Source organism: Pantherophis guttatus, chromosome 2 (assembly GCF_059756535.1).
Source record: "Pantherophis guttatus breed Tessera chromosome 2, ASM5975653v1, whole genome shotgun sequence".
Taxonomy (NCBI): domain Eukaryota; kingdom Metazoa; phylum Chordata; class Lepidosauria; order Squamata; family Colubridae; genus Pantherophis; species Pantherophis guttatus.
Window position 1 is genome coordinate 125526122 of NC_142064.1, and position 17689 is coordinate 125543810.

A 17689-nucleotide genomic window follows, 5' to 3' on the forward strand; every position below is an offset into this window, starting at 1 on the left:
CTCCTGCGTGAGCTGCACTGGCTGCCAGTGGTCCTCCGGGTTCATTTCAAGGTGCTGGTGCTCACCTATAAAGCCCTATATGGCTTAGGCCCGGGGTACTTGCAGGACCATCTTCTGCCATCCTCACATCGTCCTGTGCGCTCTCACAGAGCGGGCCTCCTCAGGGTGCCATCAGTCAGACAATGTCAGCTGGCGGCCCCCAGGGGGAGAGCATTCTCTGTGGGAGTGCCGACCCTCTGGAACAGTTTGCCCACCGGGCTTAGGACAGCCCCCGACCTCCTCTCCTTCCACCGCAAACTGAAGATGTGGCTTTTTCATCAAATAGACTGACCCGTTGACGGGGGTTTTTACATTGTAATAATTTTAATTAATTTTAATTGGATTTTAATTTATATTTAATTCATATTGTTGAATTTTTCTCTTGTAAGCCGCCCTGAGTCCTTCGGGAGAAGGGCGGCATATAAATTGCAATAAAAAATAATAATAATTGATTCTTTTACAGACCTCTCGCTTCCTGGACATAAACTGTTTCAACTCCTACCCTCAAAACGACGCTATAGAGCACTGCACATCAGGACAACTAGACACAAGAACAGTTTTTCCCCGAACACCATCATTCTGCTAAACAAATAATTCCCTCAACACTGTCAAACTAGTTACAAAGTCTGCATTACTATTAATCTTCTCACCATTCCTATCACCCATCTCCTCCCACTTATGACTATATGACTGTAACCTGGTTGCTGGTATCCTTAAGATTTATATTGACTGTTTCCCTATGACTATCATTAAGTGTTGTACCTAATGATTCTTGATAAATGTATCTTTTCTTTTATGTACACCGAGAGTGTATGCACCAAGACAAATTCCTTGTGTGTCCAATCACACTTGGCCAATAAAGAATTCTATTCTATTCTATTCTATTCTATTCTATTCTATTCTATTCTATTCTATTCTATTCTATTCTATTCTATTCTATTCTATTCTATTCTATTCTATTCTATTCATAGCCAAATGCCCATTTTATTTTTTCCTTCTGGGCACACCTTCTCTTTTCATTTGGGAAGGCTCCAGTGTAGTCAGTTTGTTTCTTTTCACACTTCCTTTCATAATCCTGAGTGAAAATACATTGAAAAAGAGAGAGCAAGAAAAGAAAAAGAGGAGCAAGCTTACTTGTAAGTATACATGGGATTGTACACTTGCTCCATATTCAATTCCTTCTTGAGACTGGATACTCCCTTGGACAGTTGAATGATGCTTTGCCATTTGAATTACTGAATTACATTTAATTGTTTATCAATCCTCTGGGTGCCTTTAGTTGACAGGCAAATTTGAAGGTCCTGGTGGAAGACAAACTTCACTTCCAGTTTAAAGCTATTGGGACTGTCAACCCACCAGTTGCCTGGCTCAATAGTGAGAAAGGAGGCACTGAGGTAAAGCACAGATCCTTCTGCACAGATACTCAGCCTGACCTGAGAAAACCCCCAATGCTGAATGTAGAGGGCCAATACGTGTAACAGGTCTCCCATGCCTAGTATTTTGCAAGAATTTCTTGCATGTCCTGGATGGCCCTTTGACCAAGGATTTCATTCTTTATGAAAAGAGCCCTAAGGGAAAAAATGAATAGAAAGATTATTTGAGTATCTTGGGTCCAAGCATAGAAAGGAAGTTCTCCTAGACCAGTGGGTCTCAACCTTCCTAATGCCGTGACCCTTTAATACAGTTCCTCATGTTGTGGTGACCCCCCAACCATAAAATTATTCCTAAAACCATTGAAAATATGTGTTTTCCAATGGTCTTAGGCGACCCCTGTGAAAGGGTCGTTCGACCCCCAAAGGGGTCCCAACCCACAGGTTGAGAACCAGTGTCCTAGACTTTGTGCCAATGCTTAAACAAAAGGAGCTATCTTTGAATGATGAAAGTCTTTCTTAAATCAATAAGGTCTACTCCCTAGATAGAAAAGTTGCTGCTTCCAATGATTTAAGAGTCATAAATTACCTGCTATTTTAATGTATAAGTATATTCATAATTCATGACTGAAATACATGTAGCATTCTGTCTCTAGAGTAAAGTATAATGAATGGATAGCTACAGTATATACATTATAGTCAAGATTGCAATGCAATAAGCAGTGGAAGAGCAGCAATCAATCCTGTTTCATCCAAAATTTCACCTTTCTGTCCATTTAATGAATGTAATGAGTCTCTCTGTGCTTGTGTATGTGTGTATGTGTACATGTGTACACACACAAAATCTATAGAAAAAATAAGAAAAAAGTGTTGAAAACAATCGAATGCGAAGAAAAAGAAAATAAACTTAAAGAAGTATCTTCTGATATTTACAACAGTTGTAGGCAATCTTGATACCATATTATATAATGGAGTTATTATAATGTAATTACTATGATACCAAAACTTAAATAATGTGATAATCTTTTCTGCCTATATATCCCCTTTTAATCAATACATCCAGAAATCACCAGGCCATTTTGATATGTTATTAGCAAAATGCTTTTATAAAATTAATTATTGTTCCTTCCTTAAGCAACAAATCATCTTAGTGATTTCTGCACATTCTACCATCTTCACAGTCCACTCCTCATTAATGGTATCCATCTAATATTTTACCAAATTATTGCTATGTCCCTTTATATTTCAGTTATTTATTTATTTATTATTTCAATTTATATGCCGCCCTTCTCCAAAGACTCAGGGTGGCTTACAATGCACTATAGCAATAGCCTTTATTCTTTTTTGTATATACCTGCTTATTAGGGCTTTTGGCCCCCCATAAGCGGTGTTTCTACAAAGTCAGCTTATTGCCCCCACAATCCGGGTCCTCAATTTACCTACCTCGGAAGGATGTGTGTGTGTCTCTCTCTCTGTGTGTAATGATAGTCAGGAACAGATATGCTATTGAACTCCAAGTCCCATCATCTAGAAGTCACCTCTGACCATATTGGCAGAGACTATTGGGGTTGCCCTTGAGAAGCTTCTGCAGTGCCTATCTCTGCTACAGATGCTGTGTTAGGCCCTGGTGTGGAGGACATTGTACTTAGCCGAAGGCAACCTCGGCAGATGGAACTGGGCCCGAGTCCAGGCAGTCAATCAACAGAACCAGGATGCCAGGAGTGGGGTCCTTAATCAAGTCCAGTAGGGGGCACTGGCCAGAGTTTTTCCTGGTCGATGGGTTAGTTTATATGAATAGGCCGTGAAGAAAATCACCCATGGAATACTCATGGAAGCGTTTAACCCCGGCCACCACAGCCAGCGTTTCTCTGTCCAGCTGGCTGAAGTTCCGCTCCGCCCTACACAGAGTCTTGGAGTAATAGGCAACTGGGGCTTCCATGCCATTAGGGAGTCAGTGGCTGAGGACAGCCCCCACACCAAAAGGGGGAGCGTCACAGGCAAGCACTAACAGCAGGACCTTGTTGTATTGTATCAGGAGGCTGTCAGCTGAGAGTAGTTGTTTGATTGTGGTGAAAGCAGCGACTTCCGCCCAGCCCCAGTTCCATTTTTGCTTATGAGTTTGTGCAGCGGCTTGGCCACAGTTGCTTTGTCCCATAGAAAAGCACAATAAAAGTTCAAAAGTCCCAGGAAAGTCTGTAGTTTGGTTCTGTTACGGGGTGTGGGGGCCTCCTGGATAGCCCTGACCTTGCTCAGAATGGGGTGGATGCCGTCTCCATCGATTCAGTAGCCCAAGAATTCTACTTCGGGCACCCTAATCTGACATGTCACTTTTTACTTGAAGGCCAGCATTTCTAAATTTGGTCAGGACAGCCCTTAATCGGCTTTGTAATTGAGCCTTGTCATTGGCGGAAATTAAGATGTAGTCAAAATAGGGCACTACCCCGGGGATTTCTACAGAAGCTGTTCCATGACACTTTGAAATAGCCCCAGGGCTACACTAACACTGAATTGGAGCCGGTGGTATTTGAATGCCATCCCTCCTCCCCCCCCCCGTGCGTAACAATGGTCTGAACCTCTGCAGTAGCGCCATCTACCGGCAGCTACTGATATGAGCTACTGAGGTCAAGTTTAGCAAATATTTTTCTGGGGCCCAAAGTGTGTAGCAAATGCTGAATAATGGGCAAAGGGTACACGCTTTGCTGGAGGGCTTGATAATCAGTGCAGATGCGCACTGATCCATCAGAATTGATTGGCGTTATAGTCAGGGTCTCCCATTTCGCATGGTCAACCGGTTTCAGGATTCCCTGGCTGATAAGCTTATCCAGTTCCCTGTCTATTCTTGGCATGAGAGTGAATGGGACTTTAGGGGCCTTCATTCGAATTGGCGCTATCTGAGAGTCTAAATTAAAAGATATTGGGGTGCCCACATACTTGCCCAGATCCATGCTGAATACATCCTGAAATTCGCGTAGCAGGTCGTCTGCCCTGCCACTGACGATGGAGTTGATGCCCGATACTCCCATGCCGAGCGCTTCAAACCAATCTAAGCCTAGCAAGCTCAGCAGGTTTCTCAGTGAGAACAAATTCTCCTTAGTCCATTTTCTCAAGAAATTTCCCAAGACAGATATAGTAATTGAGGTACAGATTATAGCTAATTGAAAGCAGCAATTCATCTTTGAAAAGGCCTTTGCCATTTCACCTCCACCATAGAATCTGGCAGAGTCTTCCAATGTTAATATAATGTCTCTTTTGAAGGGAAGAAAACTGTTGAAAGGTTAAAGTAAATGAAGCAATGCTTCTGTCAGAAATGCTGCAGGGGGTCTGCACTGCACAGGGGCTTGGACTAAATGGCCTCTAAGCATGAGAAGATGGTGATAATTCTCTTATTCTCTTCCAGAAGTCAGAAAACGGGCTGTTTCTGGCCTCCGGAAGGCCTCGGGGGGGGGGCGTTTTCACCCTCCCCAGGCTCCTAGAAAGACTCTGGAGCCTTGTAAGAGTGAAAAATGGGGACTTCTGCACCCCCAGAGGCCAGAAACAGTCTGTTTCCCAACATCCCGTGGCCCCAGCTGGCCAGTGCCCACATGCACACCAGAGCTGAGCTCACATGTCAACCGATATGGCTCCACAAGCCACCTGTGTCACGTGTGCCATAGGTTCGCCATCACGGGTCTAGGCAGTTGTTAACTGTACCTTGAAAGAGAGAATGGTCGCACCAATTCTTAAAGAGGTGGTGGTGTCCCCTGATTTTCTATCAGCTTGCTCTTAATTCCATGGCCATAAGGTTGGGGCTGGTCCTATGTACTTTCACAGAATGTTCTGTTTGGGTCTATGATTTTTTGGATTGAACCCTTCACCTTGCCTGTTTCGCTTCGAGGTTTTCGCCTCTGGGTTATTAGCCACAAACCTTTCTCCTTGGCTGGCCCTCCCCTAGTCTCTCACCCCAGCACAATGGCCACGGCCACTCCCTCCCAGGCGCTTTGCCGCAGCCCATACACAGAAGGAGGTTTCGTCCTAGGTTTTTCGACACCTGGGACAGTTAGGGCCCAACAAATGAGCTAGAGGGGGAAGGAAGGAAGGAACAGCCTTGGTGAAATGGGAGGGAGAAGGAGGGAGAAGGAGGGGGGGACTTCCACCTCTGGCTTTTTTTTTCGAGAGAAGGAAGAACCCTTTTCAGGCCAGGTATCCAAATCGATAACTAATGACAATGAACAATTTACAGCATTGATTCCCACCCCCCAAAAAGGGGGGAGGTGTTGGCAAACATCCCATTCAAGATTTAGAAAGAAAGAAAAGGAAATTAAAAAAACGCCCCGTTCATACCTCTGCCCATTCCCCCAGTTCAAAGGGAAGCACTCCTGAGTTTTTTTATTTTTTGCAAGGGGAAGAGTTGCAAAAAATAGCAAAATAACAAAAATAACAAAATAGCAAAAGAGTTGACCATTGTGCCGGGGCGAAAGACTAGGGGAGGGTCAGCCAAGGAGAAAAGTTTGTGGCTAATAACCCAGAGGCGAAAACCTTGAGGCAAAACAGGCAGGGAGAAGGATTTGAGCCAAAAAGGCCCATTCCTGTTCTGTTCTCAGCAAGATGAAGAGAGCTCAGAGCCCAACCTAAAGTGGCCTTTGAAGAACAGGGAAGAAACTGGAAGCAAAGATTAATCCAAATTGGCCTCAAGCACAAGCAGGCTAAGTTCAAGATCTGAGCTTCCAGGATAAAGTAGGACTCCTTGTTCTGTATCGCATCATGCAGGCTGCCAACCGCAAGGGTAAAACCTAAAAAACTTTAGCAAAATCAATCCCTTCAAATCAAACTATCTCAAAGAATCTTAGAAATGAACTTAAGCTAAATCTTCTATTTTATAAAAAATCTAACCTCCTATAGGTTAAATGTATCAGTTTCCTCTGAATGAAACAGGAAGCAAGGTACTTAGCAAAGGTGGGAGTGTTCAGTCCCTGAAAAGACCATGATCGTAAGTTCATATGTTAAGACAAGGGCTCTGGATTCACTGTTGGGGACAAATAAAAACTGCAGGATTCAAAAGAATGCTAATTTCATCCATCTTCTCTCCTCAGATAAGAATGGGAACCTATATATCAACTAGCTGTTTTTTATTATTTTGCAGAGCATGGGGGGATGTTTGAGAATTCAAAATCTCAATCTCAAAATCTGTTTGTCTTTTTCCAGTAGGAAGAGATATAAAATATGCATGCATCTATGTAATATAAGAATCACATGACTACATTAAGTCAAATGTTGTTAGAATACAGAATTACCAGTAGAAACCCTGGTAACAGCTAAACTCTGAATTCTGCTACATCTTCCTATTTCATCATGTTGGTAAATGTAGGGGTAAGGGATCATTTCACCGTTCTTGAGGATTACAGAAGGAACAAAGCCCCTTTCAGTGGTGGGATTTAAATAATTTAACAACCAGTTCTATGCCCTAATGGCAGGATGGGTGGGCGTGGCCATGGTGGGCCTGGCCAGGGAGTGTGATAGGTCTCCTGCACCCTCCTGCGAGCAAAAAAGGGCCGCGGGAGGGCGCACCACACATCCCCACACCTCTTTTGGGGCCTAGGAGGCCTCCCTAAAGCCTCCTGGGAGTGAAAACAGGCCGTGCAGGGTGCCCTGCCCCCCATGCCCAATTTTGGGCCTAAGAGGCCTCCCTGTACCTACCTGGGAGCCAAAATGGGGCACGTGGGAACTCCTAGAAGGGGCGGGCCCAGCCAGCAATTTAACTACTGGTTTGCCCGATCCAGCCTGAACCAGCTGAATCCCACCACTGGCCCATTTGCTAGATGCATGTCTCCTGGGGCTCTAAAACCTCTGGCCATCCACCCACCATGAATGACCTCATTGCAAAGTGATCATTTGATACTAGTCATAAGAACCTGAGAATGAGGTGAAACGTGGTGGGGGAGATGATTGGGGGACTTCCAGTGATTTAAGAATCATAAATTATCTCTTATTTTAATGAATACGCATGTTCATAATTCAAGGTTTAAATACATATGTTGTGATCTCCCCCTAGATCAGAATACAATGATTGGATATATATAGTATATACATACAAATACAATCAACTCTGCAATGCAGTAAATAGTTGAGAAGCAGTACTTAGTTCTATTTCATCCAAAACTTACTTATAGAAAGTGGGGTGTGTGTGGGTCGGGAGATGCTTAAGAAATGACTTTTAACCTTTACAGGAGTTATAAACATCCCTGACAATCAATTCATATATAGAAAGATAAAGAAAAAGTCTTGAAAATAATAGAAAGGGGGAAAAAAGAAACTTAATCAAAGAAGCCAACTTGGCCATTTCTGCAATTTCTAACATCTTCACAGTCCACAGTCTGCATCCCAAACATCTAATATTTTGTCAGAAATGTTGATATCTGCTTCGTAATCTTTTTATAGCTTTATTCATCACAGCTGCATTGCTCATTCTTTGGATTGGTGCTTCATCCATTATATTTAAAAAAAGGGTCACTGGACAAATTCTTTGTGACATTTCGTTATTTCCCTCAATGTGTCCTGAGGAGTTAATGGCGTGTAGATTTGCCACAACTTCATAAACCACGAAGAACTGTTTCCTCTTTGTCCTGCAAGTGATTCCCTTTGCCCAGCCAATTTTTGCCAATTCTATAGATATAATTTGTGTTGTTTTAATGTTAATTACTTTGTACTTATTTTATAATTTGCAAGCTGCTCAGAATCACTTTAATAGGAAAGATGATCAGCATAAAACAAATTAATAAATAATAAATAAACAAACAAGATGTTTTTTTCTGTTGAGCTGACGTAATCTCAGAAAGGTTGGTATGTGCTTGCTAATCCTTTTTGGTTCATCCATCACATTGGTTCTGTTCCTTCTTTTCATTTGTGCTTCATCCTTTAAAAAGGGGGCTCTCTGTACAACTACTCCATGGTACTTTGTGATTTCCTTCAGCTGACAATCTAAAGGTGTGTAGATCTGAATTCCACGGATCATGAAGGTCTGGGTCCTCCTTGTGCTGGCAGCAATTGCCTTTCCCTTGCCATCCACAGGTAAGAGAGTCCCATTGCTATTCCCTCTGCTTCTGACGAGAGGACGAGGAAGGTCCTGGGAGTGAGTGGGCAGCCAGTCATAACCAAATCATAAATGTATGACAATTCTCTTTTAAGTCTTCCTGGGATGGGCTAACTTTTCTGAATGCTTCCAGTGTGGAATGGGTGGCACAGGCACAGGAGAATTCTTACAGAAAACAACAAAATATGATGGGATTCTCTAATAAAGATTTTGAGCCATTTACTATTGTAATAAAGACTGTTGCTTGCTTTATTTTCCTGTCTAGCACAAGAAGGTGGTGAAGAACCTGGTGAGTATTTTATCCCATACATTATTATGGATATTCTTCATGAAAGACCAGCAAGGGGTGTAGGAAAAGAGAATTTAAAGGAATCCCAATCTGTCATCCATTCCCTTCATCCATTCCCTTCATGCACTCATAGCTATATTTGAGGTCCTCAATGGGTCCTTGATTCCCTAGCGCCCTAACACAGCATCTGTAGCAGAGATAGGCACTGCAGTAGCTTCTCAAGGGCAGCCCCAACAGTCTCTGCCAATATGGTCAGTGGTGACTTCTAGATGATGGGACCTGGAGTTCAATAGCATATGTGTTCCTGACTATCATTGCACACACACACAGAGACACACAGGCACCCAAGTAAAAAGAAGTGACAAACACAAATATACCAAAAAAGGACAAAAAAGATAAAAATGAACAGATTCAATTAAACAAATAGAAACAAACTCCACCACTATATTAAAATTATTAACAGTTACTGAGTTGCCAATGAGTTCCATATACTACTGTGATATGAACCTCTCTTGATTCCATAATTTTATGACCATCTAAACTTCCTTCTGCGTTATTGCAAAGCATATTAATATCTTGTTCAAAATACTGTTAGTTTCCCTTTTTAGCCCCTCAGATTCATCAAGAAAGAACAGGCTCAGTTTGGGCATCACTTCATCCATCAATGTTAGACACTTTTCTGTTCATTAATTAATCCTATTTCCTTGGGTTGTAAGAAGGGTGGACAGATGAAACAGTTGAACAGTTGCATTTCAGCTGTGATACACTGAAGAATGACATCACTTTTTTAAAAAAAAAATAATGTTATTGATTCCTTGAATTTGGTGTTATGGTCTAAAATAGTCCTGGGTAAGGGTGACAAGCTCTATAATCATCTCTATAATTATCTGGCAGGGTCAGTATACCTTGTTCACTTGAAGCAACCTCTCTATTTTTTCCCCCTTAAACAGGTCTGCTTCGACTAATAATAGATCTATGTAAGTATGTCAAAGTACAATGTCTTATCTACCTGCACAATCTTCTGGGAGGTGAGATGCAGAGGTGTATTTTTTTTTCTTTTATTTCTGATACTGTTTTAGAGCTTTATCCCTTTGTGTTTCTCTTTTCTTGCCTCAATTAATCAAAGATATCCTCTAGCGCAGTGGTTCTCAATGTTATCTTCACCACAGAACCCCTTTAAATACCTTTTGTGGCCATTAACTATGGCCATGGTCCGAAAACTCTTACCTCAAGAGTTAAATCATAAAATTTCTTCAAGTCCTGGAGAACCACTGGTCTAGAGCATTTTCGGTCCCATAGTCACTTTCTCCACAATCAGCTCATATCTTCCTCTCTTTCCTTACATGCTTCATGACTGTAGGAGGGTCCTTTTAAATGCATATAATCCACAGAGTTGGGCTCTAAACTGAACTGTTAGATCTGGGGTGAATTATGATATTTTAAAGCAGGGGTGTCAAACACAAGGCCCGGGGTCACATCCAGCCCACGATGTGGTAGGATCCAGCCTGCGGGGCCATCCTGGAAAATGTAAGGGGCCAGCCAATGTAGCTTTGGCCCGGTCTACCCAATGTGAAGAGGAAACATTGGGCCAGCATGGCTTCGGCCTGGTCTACCCAGTGTGAAGGGGAAACATGCCAACAGTTTGGAAAGTGGTGTCAAATTATTCATGCCCACCCAGTCAGCCACGCGCACCCAGCCTCCCAAGATCAACCACAGCCCTGATGCAGCTCTCAATGAAATTGAGTTTGACACCCCTGTTTTAAGGGGTAAGGTACTGTATAATGGAAACATAATACAACTTTGTTTATGTAGAAATAATTCTATTGATTTGCCTTGATTGGGAAAATAGGTCAAAGTGCTCTTTGATGAAAATGGCAGTTATGCTCTTTGACTTTTTCCTTTTTTTTCTCTAACCAGTACTGGAGCCAATCACTTTTTATATGTAAGTACTTTAATATACCAGATATTATAACCAGCACAATTTCTATTTTCCAGAAATCATGGGAATTATTTGTTTAAGTTCACAAAAACCCAAATACTTCTGATCAGATTGTTTTTGGCAGTCTGGATACAATCTGGAATAGTGTCATTTAGTATAATGATTTTCCTTCCTCTTTTCCTCCAGTACCTGGACCTATACCTAGAAAAACATAAAAGATAGGACTGACTAGAAATCCCAAAATGGTAAAGATAATTTGGGACAACTACTCAATCAGAGACGATTCTAACCGGCTAGGTTATTTAAGATGAACTCATCAAACTTCATGGTGCAATAAAACATGAAATAATTCAGCAATAAACCTTAACAATAAAGTGAACATTAGCTGCAGTAACAATGTTGTTGTAAGAGATGCTATTTTTCATCTTCCTTATATGGTGGGAACTCATCCAAATTGTGAGCTTTCTTTGGAAGAGTTATGCTCTTAGAATATGCTCCAAGACGTCTTGCTTTGCTATCTTCAACAATCTGATAATGATGAAAAAGAATTATCAAAGGGGATCATTTCAGAAGAAATCCTGGAATCACAGGAATTCCAAAGTCTGCAAATTATTTATTTATTATGGGCTAAAAATTTTGGTTATTCAATAGAACTAGATAAATGGCAGAAATTGTGGGATAGATATTGTAAACTAACAATGTCAATGGCGTATAAGGAAAATCTATACAAAATGTTTTATAGATGGCATTTACCACCAGTGAGGCTAGCAAAGATGTTTGAAAATCTATCAGCTAAATGTTGGAAGTGTAATCAGATATCAGGTTCTTCTTATCATATGTGGTGGACATGCCCAAAGGCAAAAAAATACTGGACTAAAATACATTTTATTTTATGTATTTTTTGGACTATTAGACGCGTTTAGATGCACAAGACTTCGAAGAGGTAAGTAAGAAAAAACAGTGTTTTGCCCTCCCCGACCCCCAGAAGCCCTCTGCAGGCCTCCCAAACACCCTGTTTTTGCAAAAAATGCTATTTGGGAGTCTTCCTGGACTTGCAATTTCTGTTCAAAGAGCAGGTAGTAGTTGTGGCTAGGACAGTCATGCACAAGCTGCGCCCTTAGCTTGATCATGAGGCTTTGAGCATGGTCACTCATGCCATAGTCATCTCTTGGCTGGGTTATTGCAATGCAGTCTACATGGGATCAGAAGTGGGTTTCAACCGGCGTTACCACCGGTTCGCTTCATACACGCGTTTCGCAGGTTTTTGGGAATTGTCAATCTGGGCTCCAGAAAATTTGGGTTGTTACAGAGAAAAGGAGGTTGTTAGATAGGGTGAATGAAGAGACGGGAAGCCAGGCTCATTCAACTATTCTTTATTGTAGATCTGTAACATCCAGCAAAACCCTGCCTGACAGCTAGCCCTTATATAGGGAGCTGTCAGGCGTCCCAACCAATTAGGTTCAAGTACTTTTCCCACTCATTCAGTGGACCTGAGTGAAGCCTATTGCTTCACTATAAATATCTAACATTCTTCCCCTCTCAGAATGGATTATTCCCTTTATTTAGAATACATAGTGCCGTAAGTAGGCGGGGAGTTTTCAGGCTCTTTTCGATCTGCACAGCTCAGTTGGAGTCGCATCGGTGGTTCATTTGGTAGGGACTGTTGTTTCTCCCTGCTCTACCAATGGAAGTTCTTGGAAACGTCTATGGGGCGTGTTGGCCTTGTTTTGGAACCGGTTCGGAGGTGGATTGTCACTGGATGTCTGGTTCCTCGGATAAATCCTCCAGTTCCCTTGGGTTTGGGTTAGCTGTGAAAAGAGTGTTTTGTGAGTCAGATTTTGGTACTTCTGAACATTTTTGGAATTCCTACCTTTTTGAGTAAATTGGGTTTAGGCGGCTTGTGAGCTGGTCTATGTGTTATATTGATTATTTTATCGGGTACCCACAGCGCTCCTTCAGCATAGTTATGTGCGTAAACCAGGTCTCCTATGTTGAAGGACCTGGTTCGGTTTGCTGAGTCGAAGACTTGTTCTGTCGAATAGTTGGGGTGCAGTCAGTCTAATACAAATTTTAGCCAGCGGTCCATTAATAATTCCGCGGGGCTGCGGCCTGTGGTTGCGCTAGGGGTGATGCGCTGAAGCAGGAGGAATTTATCTATTTTGGCCTTCAAGCCCCTGGTTCCATTCTTGAGAGGGCTTCTTTGGCTGACCCCACCATTCTCTCAGCCTGCCCATTACTGGCCAGATGGAATGGTGCAGTCAAGGCATGCTGGACATCCTGCTCGGCTAAGAACCCCTCAAATTATGTGGCCATGAATTGTGGCCTATTGTCCAATACTGTGACATTGGGCAGGCCATGTGTGGCAAACATTTTCCAGAGTACCCTGATCACGGCCTCCGCTGTTGTTTTATTCATGAGGACTACCTCTAACCATTTTGAATAGGTGTCCACAACAATCAGGAAGGTTTGCCATGTACTGGTCCAGCAAAGTCAATGTGAATTCTAGACCAGGGAGCCCGCGGCTTTTCCCATTTGTGCACTGGCACTACTGGGGGAGCTGGATGGGATTCTTGGAATGGGGAGCAGGTGGCAACACCTTCAGTAATACCTTTGTCCATATTGGGCCACCATACATAGCTCCTAGCAAGAGCCTTCATCTGGACAATACCTGGATGCCCCATGTTCAATGCATTTAACACATTTATTCTCAGTTTAGCTGGAACAACAACCCGGTCCCCCCACAACAAACAACCCACTTGAGCATACATTTCATGTTGTTTTACAATAAACGGCTTGAATTCAGTGCCCACCAGTGCTTTAGGCCAGCCCCTCCACATCCAGTTCAAAACAGTGCGGAGGACATTGTACTTAGCCGAAGGCAACCTCGGCAGATGTAACCGGGCCCGAGTCCAGGCAGTCAATCAACAGAACCAGGATGCCAGGAGTGGGGTCCTTAATCAAGTCCAGTAGGGGGCACTGGCCAGAGTTTTTCCTGGTCGATGGGTTAGTTTATATGAATAGGCCGTGAAGAAAATCACCCATGGAATACTCATGGAAGCGTTTAACCCCGGCCACCACAGCCAGCGTTTCTCTGTCCAGCTGGCTGAAGTTCCGCTCCGCCCTACACAGAGTCTTGGAGTAATAGGCAACTGGGGCTTCCATGCCATTAGGGAGTCAGTGGCTGAGGACAGCCCCCACACCAAAAGGGGGAGCGTCACAGGCAAGCACTAACAGCAGGACCTTGTTGTATTGTATCAGGAGGCTGTCAGCTGAGAGTAGTTGTTTGATTGTGGTGAAAGCAGCGACTTCCGCCCAGCCCCAGTTCCATTTTTGCTTATGAGTTTGTGCAGCGGCTTGGCCACAGTTGCTTTGTCCCATAGAAAAGCACAATAAAAGTTCAAAAGTCCCAGGAAAGTCTGTAGTTTGGTTCTGTTACGGGGTGTGGGGGCCTCCTGGATAGCCCTGACCTTGCTCAGAATGGGGTGGATGCCGTCTCCATCGATTCAGTAGCCCAAGAATTCTACTTCGGGCACCGTAATCTGACACGTCACTTTTTACTTGGAGGCCAGCGTTTCTAAATTTGGTCAGGACAGCCCTTAATCGGCTTTGTAATTGAGCCTTGTCATTGGCGGAAATTAAGACGTAGTCAAAATAGGGCACTACCCCGGGGATTTCTACAGAAGCTGTTCCATGACACTTTGAAATAGCCCCAGGGTACACTAACACTGAATTGGAGCCGGTGGTATTTGAATGCCATCCCCTCACCCCCCGTGCATAACAATGGTCTGAGCCTCTGCAGTAGCGCCATCTACCGGCAGCTACTGATATGAGCTACTGAGGTCAAGTTTAGCAAATATTTTTCTGGGGCCCAAAGTGTGTAGCAAATGCTGAATAATGGGCAAAGGGTACACGCTTTGCTGGAGGGCTTTATAATCAGTGCAGATGCGCACTGATCCATCAGAATTGATTGGCGTTGTAATCAGGGTCTCCCATTTCGCATGGTCAACCGGTTCCAGGATTCCCTGGCTAATAAACTTATCCAGTTCCCTGTCTATTATTGGCATGAGAGTGAATGGGACTCTACGGGCCTTCATTCGAACTGGCACTATCTGAGAGTCTAAATTAAAAGATATTGGGGTGCCCACATACTTGCCCAGATCAGTGCTGAATACGTCCTGAAATTCGCATAGCAGGTCGTCCGCCCTGCCACTGACGATGGAGTTGATGCCCGATACTCCCATGCCGAGGGCTTCAAACCAATCTAAGCCTAGCAAGCTCAACAGGTTTCTTGACAGTGAGAACAAATTCTCCTTAGTCCATTTTCTCAAGAAATTTCCCAAGACAGATATAGTAATTGAGGTACAGATTATAGCTAATTGAAAGCAGCAATTCATCATACTTCAGCTCTTCAGCTGTGCACCTGTTGCGCGCTTACCTGAATCATGAGGCTCTGCCCATGGTAACTCATGACCTAGTTATTTCTCAGATGGATTACTGCAATGTGCTCTGCATAGGGTTACCCTTGAAGAGTATTCAGAACCTATAACTGGTGCAGAATGCAATAGCATGCACAGGGAGCCCCTACAATTGCACATATAACACTGTTACTGCCCAATTTGTTACCAACTTGCTTCCAGATTCAATTAAGGATTTTGTTATCTTGAAGCCCTACATGGCAGGGGTCCAGAATATTTGAGATGACGTCTCTCCCTGATAGGACTAGTCTACCCCACTAGCGTCAGTGGAAGAGGCTGCTATTGATCCCATCTACTAAGGAATTCCACCAGACGGGTTCAAGGAGAATAACGTTTTCTCCACTGGCCCCACTGGCGGTGAGAATTGCCCCGTAACTTTTGGCCTTCCTGAAGGATATCAAATCTTAGTTTTGCTGGCTGGCCTGGGGCCCCAAAGGAGGTGCTCTTCACTGATGTTGACTGAAAGAGAAAGAAGACCTCATTTCCATCCTGTTTATCTTTTGGCTCTGGTTATAGTATAACTTTATAACCATAATAATCTATGTAGTTTTATGTTTGAATATTTTAATTATTTTTTTTACTTATTTTATAACTTACAAGCCATCCAGAGTCACTTGAATAGAAGAGTTATGCAGCATAAAACCAATTAAAAACTAATAAAGACAAATAACTTCTGTCCAAAACAAGGTGTTCTTTCTGTTCACATGAGATATTCTCAGAAAGATTGATATATGTTTGCTAATCCTTTTTGGCTCAGCCATCACACTGGTTCTGGGCTTTCTTTTCATAGGTGGTTAATCAGTGGTGAAATTCAAATTTACTTCCGGTATTGTGAGTGTGGCTTGGTAGGCATGGTGTGGCTTTTTGGGTGTGGCTTGTTGGGCATGGCAGGGGAAGGATACTGCAAAATCTCCATTTCCACCCCACTCCAGAGGAAGGATGTTGCAAAATCCCCATTCCCTCCCACTCCTGAAGGAAGGATATTGCAAAAGTGAGTGGAGATACTGGTGCTTTTATCCAATAATGAAAGCAAGAATGGCTTTGTTTCTCCAGATTTGATGCCAGGCAATGATGTAGATCAGGTGAAATTCATTCCACAAGGCTGCCACAATTTTTCAAGGGTTGTTCATTCCTGTGGCTTGTACATATGTTTCTTCCCTGTATGATGGAACCATAGATCACAAACTAAGCAGAACGTCATATGCAGCCATTCTCTTTTAAGCCTTCCCAAAATGGACTTATTTCTCTAAATGCGGAATGTGTCATATGATCTGGAGCTATGGATTATTTGAACAGAAGACAGTTATAGATTTCCTACGCAGAAATCCACAACTCAGAAAGACACCCTAGGCCTAAATAACTAGTCCAGTTACTCTGTGTATCTGTCTATTTGTGAATCTGGAGTCAAGAAATGGAATATAGTTGGTTTCTGTGAAAGGGATCTATCCAGTCAGAAAAACCCTAGAGAAGAAATGGTTCCTTTACCCACTCTCTGTATAGGAAAATTCTGGAAAAGAACAGTAAAATAAGGTGGGCTTCTATAATAGAAATATTATGAGGTATTCATCATTGGAATAAACATGATTGCTTGCTTTATTTTCTTGTCTGGCACAAAAAGAGGGTGAGTATTTTATCCCATGAATTATTATGGATTCTCCTCATGAAAGGCCAACAGGGATGTAGAAGGAAATCAAAGCAAATCGCCCATTCCATTTATACACCCATTCCATTTTCGATGGGGTGTCCTATATTTCATGTGCCAGTCCTCAATGGGTCCTTGAACCCTGAGTGCCCCAACATCTACAGCAAGATAGGCACTGGAGCAGCTACTCAAGGGCAACCCCAGCAGTCTCAGCCAGTACTGTCAGTGGTGACTTCTAGATGATGAGAACAGGAGTTCTGTCGTATTTCTGTGTTATTCTTTCCTGACTGTCATTACACACAAATGCACACAATTTAAAAAAAATTGATAAACTCAAATACACTAAGGAAAAGGAAAAAGGAAAAAATAGATAAACTCAAATACACTAAGGAAAAGGAAAAAGGAAAAAATAAAAATGAAGACACTTAAAAGAAAACAAAGTATAAACACAACCCTACCTTATATATTAGTAGCACATATTGGTTCATCTTTTATTTGGTAGAAAATACTGCTGGTTGTGAATAAGGTTTCTCACAAATTTCCAGCAGCCATTTGTTAATATCTGAAATAATTTTCCTTTTTCAGTTTCCTGTTTTTCACAATAATTATTTTTGTCACTGTCTTACTCTCCACTGGATTCAGTCATAACCTTTATGAAGAATCAGATTGCAACCCTTTGGTATATAATTCAACATGATATTATCACCTTAAATATGATTTTTTTTACTCTGTATTTTAATGTTTTTTAAGGACATGAAACCATTAATGGAACATTATTGGAGAGTCTAGTTTTTTAGTCCATGTTTGAAACATTGCAGAAATGTCAATTTTAAAACTTTTTTAGGAATAACTTATAAATTTTATTTCTG

At 42.4% G+C, this 17689-nt stretch overlaps 1 long non-coding RNA gene across 1 annotated transcript in view; it reads left to right on the top strand.

Moving 5' to 3' along the window:
- The first annotated feature begins 8317 nt into the window (after positions 1 to 8317).
- Positions 8318 to 17689, top strand: part of LOC148115312 (uncharacterized) — a 220588-nt gene continuing 211216 nt past the window's right edge. Inside the window, exons 1-2 of the long non-coding RNA XR_015732381.1 lie at positions 8318 to 8453; positions 8741 to 8764. This is a non-coding gene — a long non-coding RNA (uncharacterized LOC148115312). The remainder of the gene's footprint in view (positions 8454 to 8740; positions 8765 to 17689) is intronic.